The following is a 9,472-nucleotide window of genomic DNA, read 5'->3' on the forward strand; positions in this document are numbered from 1 at the left end:
CAACTGGGTCACTGGTGAATTTAAGGCAAAATCATACTTTTAGCCCTGACCTCAAATTACCTGGAAATAGAATACTGAAATGGCATACAGCTATGACATCTGCTTTTTGGGATCCAAATGAGTTGTGTACATTATAAGTGATAATTTCTGATGCAAGCTCAGTGATTAATGAAGCTATGAGGCTGACATACCAGTGTACCTAATTCCACAAAAATCTGACAAAACAGGAAACATCATTAAACAGCATTTCTAGTTGCTAATTTAAACAATATTCAAATTAATTCCAACCCTCTTCTATTATTCGTGGTGTTTGTAAAATTTAAAGACCAATAAATAAAACCCCATTTATTTCTTTTTTGAGGAAGGGTCTTATATATTCTACTCTATCCTTGGGAACTCATTATGTAGCCAAGGATGGCTTTACGTTTCTGACCCTTTCATCTCCACTTCCTGAGTGTTGGAATTACAAGTGTGCCTCATTGTGCCATGATTGTGTCCTGGACATTGGCCCCAGGATTCTTAAATGCTAAGCAAGCACTCTTAACTGAGATCATGGAGCTGCACTCCCCTACTCCAAATTATCTTCATAAACAAAGGAATGAGAATTAAATTTGCAAACTAAAGCTGGACTATATCAAATCATCACCATATAAAAATCTTTTATCTCAGAGAAAAATGGCCACTTAGAATATATCTGATCTCTAATGTGACTCAATATCTTAGCTTGATGTAGAAATAATATTAAAACATAGAGCTATCATCTATAACCTTTTATGGGTTATGCTCTGATTTTTTAAGAGAAACTTTAAATCACATTGGTAATTGTGTTTTGACTTATATCTTTAATTGTAGTTTAACCTGAACTCTTACTTTTTAACCTGAATTCTTAGGCATCACAGAGGAATTCATTGTGCACTAGCTAAACTTATTTAGATGCATTTAAAACCATAACTGGATGGTTTTGATAATTCTCAATTGTGAATTATATTTCTTTCTCTGGAAAACCAATGTCTGCTCTATGAATCATAGCAATATTTACTTGCAATGAAAAATTTGATCTATGTTAATTACAAACTATTTGCCAAAATCATACTTGGAACAGAGTTGACATAGAGATGACAGGGAATTTTTGTTGTTTTGTCTTTGTTTGTTGTCTCTTTGGTGCCACTTGTTTATTAGTATAAAAATTAGGATTACTTTTGTGCAAAACAGAGACAAAACAGAAACCCTATAATCTAGAAGATAGTGTTTGTTTTAAAGAATTAACTTCTGCTTCCTTTGTTTGCTTTGCCACTTTTTTTTTTTTTTAGATAAGAGGAACATTCATATGAAACTTTCTTCAGTGCCTATTGTAATAGAAAATTATACTAAATTTAAGTATTAAAATTCATGCTAATAAAAGGCGGTTTCTTTTCTTCTACTATATACATAATAAATCACTTTCTGCAGCAGAGACATTTGGCCACATTTTTTTTTAAACAATGCATTAAGTTTTAAGTTCCTTGAGTATTAGATTTCACAAAATTATTTATATATTAGTAAATGTATGTATTGAACACATCCATATCTGTACAAGTGATTTATGATGATGGTGATTCTTACATTATTAATCAGTTTTTGCTATGGTTATTAAATTTTCCCCAAGGCATCTAATTTGAATCAACGAAGCATCTATGTGAGTTTCTCAGTAGAGCAAATTTGAAATTTCTACTACAAATTCATGTAATGGAAGTGTGCTTGGAGCTTAATGTGGTCTCAATTTCAGTGAGTTCTGGTGCTCTGACTCCTTTCACTTCTTCCTTCGAGTGGCCACTCGTCGTGGTCTAACAGCAGGCTGAGAGCTGCTAGAGTGCCCACCTTAGTGTACAGTGATGCATTCTGAGCCCCACTGTGTAGCTGCGGACTTCAGTATTCAAAAGAACTTCGGAATGTATTTCCTTTAAATGTTTGTAAGATTGAGATTCTGGGGCTTAAAGTCCGCTGAATACATTTGTCCATCTTCAAATAACATGTGGGATGAACAAAAAATGATAAGGATGATAAGTGTTAAGGGCCAAAAGTGTTCTTAACTTCAAAAACAAAAACAAAAGACAGCTCATTCGAGATGTTATTTATATCACCTCCTGTCACAGAAAGTACTTTAAATAACTTATTTCTGTAAAATAGTGGGGCCTGGTTCTGAATTGGAGATGTTTTATTGATATCAAAACTAAATTTATGCTGTCCTGAAAGGTTAGGAATAACAGCTTGCCACTGTGAAATATAATCTCTGTGCTCACTCTAAAATCCTCCGTTACTTTCTGATACTGATTTGATTAATAATGGAGGCTCAGGGGGGGGGATACTTCCTCCCCCACACCTTCCCTCACACCACCCCAACCCAGCCTGCCCTCCCTTGGTCCTGAGTCCTGCCGGGTTCTGGGCCCATGTGTAAGAAAAGACTACACTGAAATTGCCATTTTTGAGTTGATGATAGAATTGAATTCAAAGTTTAATGCTGTAAGAGATACATACAAGTGGTTGTCTGAGTCAGTTCTTTTTACTTGAAAGAACCTCAGCACAGTGTACTGGTTACAGTGACATACACTTGTGATCCAAGTACTGGAGGGACAAATGGTCATGTCTTCAAAGCCAACTTCCACTGCACAGTGAAACTCTGTCTCGGAAAGCCAGAAGTAAATATAAATAAATAAATAAATAAAAATTCCAATAATGCTGAGACATGGAGCTGTAGGAATCCTTCAGTCGCAGTTCAGTATGACACTTTTCTTTTCTCCCTCAGGAGCCCTGCAGACAGTAATCTCTTTGAAGCTTGGGAGAAGGTCAGCATGTATATGGTTACTACTCACGAATTTGTCATTATGATCATAATTACAGTGACAAAAGTGAATACTAGGGAAGTATTTCTTGTCCACATACAGTTTACTTGCAGTGTTATTATTCCTCCATCAATTGCTGGCTAATCTCGTAAGAGTTAATTTATTAGCTACATTAAGGCTTTATTTGGCATAGAAGCAATGTTTCAGCATAACACAACAAGAACACATGTAATTATTTCTCTCCATTCTGAAGTAGAAGCTCAGAGCACAACTTTATGTCTAGCTATTAAAACTAATATTTATATTAACATTAAAATAACTGATTTTTACATCCATGTGCCTTTTTATTTGCACAAGGGCATGGCCATTTCTTTTTCTGTATAAGTTTGATTACAAGGCTGTTCCTGCTGTCATCCTGCAAGACAACTTCCACCTTATCTCAAAATCAATCTCATCTTCACAAGAACATCTATTGACCCTCAAACATTCAAACTGTGACTGAGAATATCTCTGCACACAGAACTGAGACGATGACCCATTACCAAGCTCAACATTCTCTTGCATGAGTGGGTTAAGTACTTCTAAGCTGGGTGCAGAAGGATCCTGCCCATACAATGTGGCGTTCTCCCAGGCTCAGATGAGCTCTACTCTCCACATGATTACCTCACACTGGAGTGCTGCAGGATTATTTATGCTCTGGGAATGATTAACTATAAAATAATATTAGTTGCAAATAAACATCGTGCTGATAGCTATAATTTACCGAGTTCCTTCCATGTTGCATGCACTGTGTGCACAGTATATATGTGTGTGTGTGTGTGTGTGTGTATACATACATATACACACACACACACACACACACACACACACACATATATATATATATATATATATATTACTATTATTTCATTTCACTTAAAAGGATTTTATGCCCATTACTTTTCTTCATCACATTTTATAAATTACAAAGTTACAGTTACTGTCACATGTACCAATACACACAGTGCAGGAAGGGCATAACATAAGGTTACTCTTTATGAAAGCCTCTGTTTACTTTTTCTCTTCATCCTGCCACTTCTGTGCCTCCGTAAAGCAAACAGCAAAGTCTACAAACGTCTGTTTGGAAGTTAGCAAAAGTATATCCTACTCTTGCTTCTGTCTACACAGAATTACATAGTAAATCTGACTTAAACTTCCAACAACTATCAGTAACCCAAGAGTAGTTATATTTTTTCCAGAGGAAAATACTTTACAATATTTACAGTTTTACAACCTCTGCCACAGGTGAAATATCATTATTAACCATTGATGACTTTCTGTTGTGTTTACATGGCCTCCTCCCACCTCACATCTTCAGATACAGAAAACAACTGATACAAAAAGGAAGGTCTACACTTACTTACCAGTTCAGTTATGTACAGAGGACAACATGAAATTCATTTTACGTGGGTCAGATTGTTACAAATTTGGATGTAGCTGCACATGTTCAGTACGTTGCATAGATGCAAATATGGATGACGTAAAGCAAGGTGGGCAGTACCTACAGGATACTGCAGAATGTGTGGGGAAGCATAAAATATAGTATCCTCCTTCCAAAAGCAAAATACGGGATCGTATTATAAAACTCCTCAGGCCATATCAAGAAAATTAGATTTAAATATGTTAGCATTTTCCCATCATTCAAGTAAATGTTTCAACTTAATCAGGGCAGTTTCCAGGAATGCATGATATACTTTGAAATTGGTCTTACAAAGATAAGCATCTGGCCCTCTGAATAGAATTACAGTTAATTATAAGACACCAGTCATTTTACATACATATTCATTTGAAAGGTGGTGCTTTTTTTTATTAACATTTCCTTTTGTAGCTCCCATGGAGATAAACCCATTTCACTAAAAATCCCCTACACAAAGTGTGCTTTTTTTTTTTTTTTTTTTAGAACTTCAAACATTGCTGTGCCTTGTGTCAATTTCATGATTTTTGAAAGAATAATCCATGTATGGTATAGTAAATGGAAACATTTCTTCGTTATTGAAATATCCCTTTGTGTGTCAACTCTTGGCATATTTTCTCACACATTTCTCCTTTCCCGAAGTTGATAAAAATGTAAATGATGCTAAGGAGAAAGTCAGGTGCAGTTGCAACCTTGCCCTTTCATGCTGAAGTCTGAGAAGCTGTGACACAGCTCCAAGTGTTTCCATCAGAAATAATAATGGATAATCATTTTCATCTAAGTTTCCAGCACCTAGCAAAAATTCTTAAAATTTTTCACACTCATGGAAATGTGTTGCATAAAGAATTGTCACAGGCACAAAGAAAGGGTCATTAAGTTTGATTTCTCTCATTCATTTATTTCTCAACCTGCCAAGCACTCCACAAGGCATAGCCGTCTATTTCAACAAAGATAAGAAAAATATCTAAAAAGCAATACGTATTTTAAGTTTGTGGTATATTAAAAAGTTTATGAATATTAATAAACAGAAAACATGATTGCAAATTGTAAAATCTTTAATAAAGTAATGCTTCAGAGAGACAGGCAGAAGTGGATAAGGGCAGTAGGGGGAAGGTGAAATGGAGAAGTCTATTCAACACTTTCAAAGATAACAAAAACTGAAGCTTAACTAGCAGCCAGATGAAGAGAAGCTGGTGGGTATCAAAAATATTTTAAGCTACATTTGCTGCTTCCTCCTTTGGTTTTCTTTCTTTAAAGAGCAAAATAATGGCTATTCAGTCGTTAGCCTTGTGTTCAAAGATCCTGTTCTTTTTTGATTAAAAATTTTCTGAAACGATATGAAGCATATGAAGCATTTTTTTTAAATAGGGTAAGTTGTAAAAGTAAAGAAGTAACTTCCAAGCAATGGCTTTACAGTGTGAAGACAGATAAATTTTTTAATACTTAGAATGTTCTTCAAAGGTTATTATATTGCTAAGAAAGTGCCATCTCTTAGATAGCAATGATCTCTCAGTAGACACCCTGCGTGGGTCCTACGCTTTAAGGAGATCAGGTCTCTTTTAGAACATCAAATGTACGCTTGATATTCTGTTCTCAGAGTCCTGATTCTGATGTCTTCTTATCGCAATGACTGCATTGAATTCCACAAATATACACTCTTTGGAGAAGATAGAAAGTATTAGGAGTTGTTCCCCCAAAACATCTGAAAGTATTTTCAGGTGAAATCATCTTGTTAGAGGATCACATGCCCTCACACTAAGGCTCCATGTGCTAAAGTCTCCTACTATTTTGTCTTAGTACACATGGGAGTCAAAAGGGACTTTATATAGTTTTGAAATATTTATATGGCCCAAACAAATCATATTTCCAAAATCATGTGTACCTTTGTTGCTTATGAATGTGAGACTGACATAATTTCATGGTAACAATGACACATGTCTCAACAGTTCCCCAGCAGTAATGAAAACTAATAGGGAAAAATCAATTAAAATTGGTTTTATATAGCTTTTTTTATAGCTAATGCAAGTCTTTGTCCAGTTTTAAATAGCTCTTCTAATTTTTCTTTGGTCCAAATGTTCTTAATGGATTGAAACATGGGAGTAGAATTCCATACAAAATTAATTTATCTGCTCACTAATAACTAACTTAGGATTTCATTTTTCTACAAAATGGTAACAACACCTGCTTTATTCAAACTTAAATAGTACTCTATGAGAATGATACCCCATGAATAGAAATAGTCATGCTTGGCCCTCAGTTACATTATAATAATTCAGGTCATTACATAGCTGTCATTCTGTCTATACAGATAACAACTAAATATCATTTCAGTATCATTTGATATATGTATAGAGTTTAATTTGGGAATAAATATATGACTACTATGAAAATTAACAGAATTCATGGCTACTTTTAATGCATTAAAGTTGTAGAACGAACATTTTGCAAAATATATTCATCAAGAATTGCTTAGATAGCTAGCAAGTTAGACGTGAGATTGATCTCCCAAATCCACGTTAAAACCAAAACCAAAAACCAAAAACCAAAACCAAAACCAAGACCAAAACAACAAAAATGAACAAACAGGTGTGCAAGGTCATCATTCTTGTACTCTGACCAACACATATACACATGCACACCAGTGAACAAGCACAGAACACATGCACATAATGAGTTGACATAAAATAATCATTTAACAATAAGGTTAAATTATGGTCCTCTTATGGAGATAAAGCTTTACGTCAATGAGGAGTAGAAAACATAAAAAAAAAAATTATGAGCCAATTTCCCATTTTTTTGCATTAGAAAGAAAGAAGAAATAATTCACAAACATTTCGTACAAGCTTAGCTGACAACTATTTTCATATTTCACCCAGGACTTCCTTCTTAAGGTTTTGATCAAGTTAGACGCACTGCTCAGAAGACAAATGGCATCACAGGACAGGTATTATGAATCTTAGTTAAAGATTATGTAGATTGCTCTGGAAAAGTAGTGATTCATCAAACAATATGAAGATGTCATTGACATTAGATCCCACAGGACCGATGTGTGGTCTTTCTGTGGTACTGTACTCCTTATGATGGCTTTCTTAAGGTCCCCATCACATCCTATTGTAATTGTTGATTCATGAGCTTTCTTTCTCACTAGAAGTTGTCTGAGTACACATGGTCCTTAAATTACCTATCATCCCTTTCAAACTTATGGCAGTACTCAGTAAATGAGAAGTGAAATAGTAAATGTATGAATGAGAAGTGAGGAGTTATAACTAAGATGAAGGGGAAGTCATATTAGATAAAGTATCAGTTGGGTAGACAGAACGAAATATCAGACTTCTAATTTTTGTGCTACCCAACACATTAAACTGTTGGTGTCCTTTAGTGGGGAAGCAGAATAAATGGTGATAAAAGATCTTTCCTTATTTATTTTTCGTCACACAAGGGCATATAATCTTTGTAGTCACAAAAAGTCTTTGACTTTACTGATTTCAATTGTTTTATGAATTTATCCTTACAGCCATGTTTTGCAGCCTCATTATTCAGAGAAATTTAGTGACATATATGATTACACACACTTATATTATTCAAACAGTTGTCTTTCAAGAAACAAAGAAAAGTTTGTATGTAAAGGATGCTATTTCCCCTAAAATGTGGTCTTAGTCATTAAAGAGGAGTAAAAATAGATAATTTTGACACTTTAGGAGTAGTCATCTGCTCTTGGAAAGATATAAATGTGTTTTGTTCCTTTCCTCCAACTAAGCCAAATTATTCCCTTCCTCAAATCCGAGATTATATTTTTCTCCAAAAACAATTTCTGATATGATATGATTTATGATCAAGTAATTGACTTGCAAACACCTTAAATGAACTTTCAATAAGCCATCAAATGTTGTTGATGGATGCCACATGAAAGGATCCAGCAGCCATCTGGAGAAGTGTTGGGCAATCAGGCTACCATTTTCGAATCTGAGAAAGCAATCCAAAAGAGAATGGGAAGAGGACCGCAGCAGATGGCTGTCCAGCTGAACTAGACAAGTGTGGGTACACAGCAGAGAGTAGCTACTTTCACCACTTGCTCAAGACCATTGTACACTGAGACATGCAGACATTTGAGGGGCACCTCTCTCTCTCTCTCTCTCTCTCTCTCTCTCTCTCTCTCTCTCTCTCTCTCTCTTTCTCTCTCTCTCTCTCAAAGAGGCAACCACAAAGGGGCTGAGTGAGGACTATAAACTACTCTATTAATTCACAGGAAATCACAGACCAGTTTGACTGAATTCATTCTAATGTTAAAGCAAATATGTATACAGGATCAATAATAATTTACTTTGAGATCTCCATAAATATCTTCTTTAAAACATCAGGGTTAAAAAGCCTATATAATATATAGAAGCATGAGTTAATTTTGAAGTAAATGAGTTAATTTTAATACTTTTTAAGTAAAAGGAAATAAAAGGCAAATCTCATCTAAATTTGAGGTGTTACCTACTTTTCTTTTGTTTTTGCTATAAACCCAACAACTATACTGTTTGAAATTATAATTACTTGGTAACACTAACCAAATAAAGCAACGTAACACAAAAATATTGAAAGGCTTCCTATTTTTAGTTTAATATTAAGCCAGTGCACACGATTCTTGTTACAGAGGAAAATTATAATTTGTCAAAGGCCTTTGGGGGAGGTATGTGTGTGTTTCACTGTGAAATATAACTACGCATTTGCTCCTAATCACCAGGAATCCTGAATGGTCTTAAATAAAGCAGGGGACTCTGTAAAGATGTATTCATTCATGGTTTCCATCTCTGAAATACTACTAGCAGTCTCTTTAATTGTGGATTTAACTCAGTTATTGGTAAGCTAAATCTCTAAAGTGCAAGCAAAAAAAAAAAAAAAAAAAAAAGAAAAGCAAGAAAAAGCCTTGATCTCTTGATCTCTCCTTATCTGTTCCTTACTTTTTTCTCCTATATATTACATTATGAAGTTGCTTGGCTCACTTGCTCTAGATGATATGTGCAGATAACTACAGTGATAATTGAACCGATGAGATGTTTTACATTCATGCTGACGGTTGCAGAATATTTTAGCACACACCTCTGCCCTTATCTCATCTACGCTGATGTAGAATACAAGCTGCAGGAGGCACATGGAAGGCTTCGGGAGTTGGTTTTTCAGAGATAGCATCGCAGGAGCACATACTGATGGGGGT

Source organism: Mus musculus, chromosome 3 (assembly GCF_000001635.26).
Source record: "Mus musculus strain C57BL/6J chromosome 3, GRCm38.p6 C57BL/6J".
Classification (NCBI taxonomy): Eukaryota; Metazoa; Chordata; class Mammalia; order Rodentia; family Muridae; genus Mus; species Mus musculus.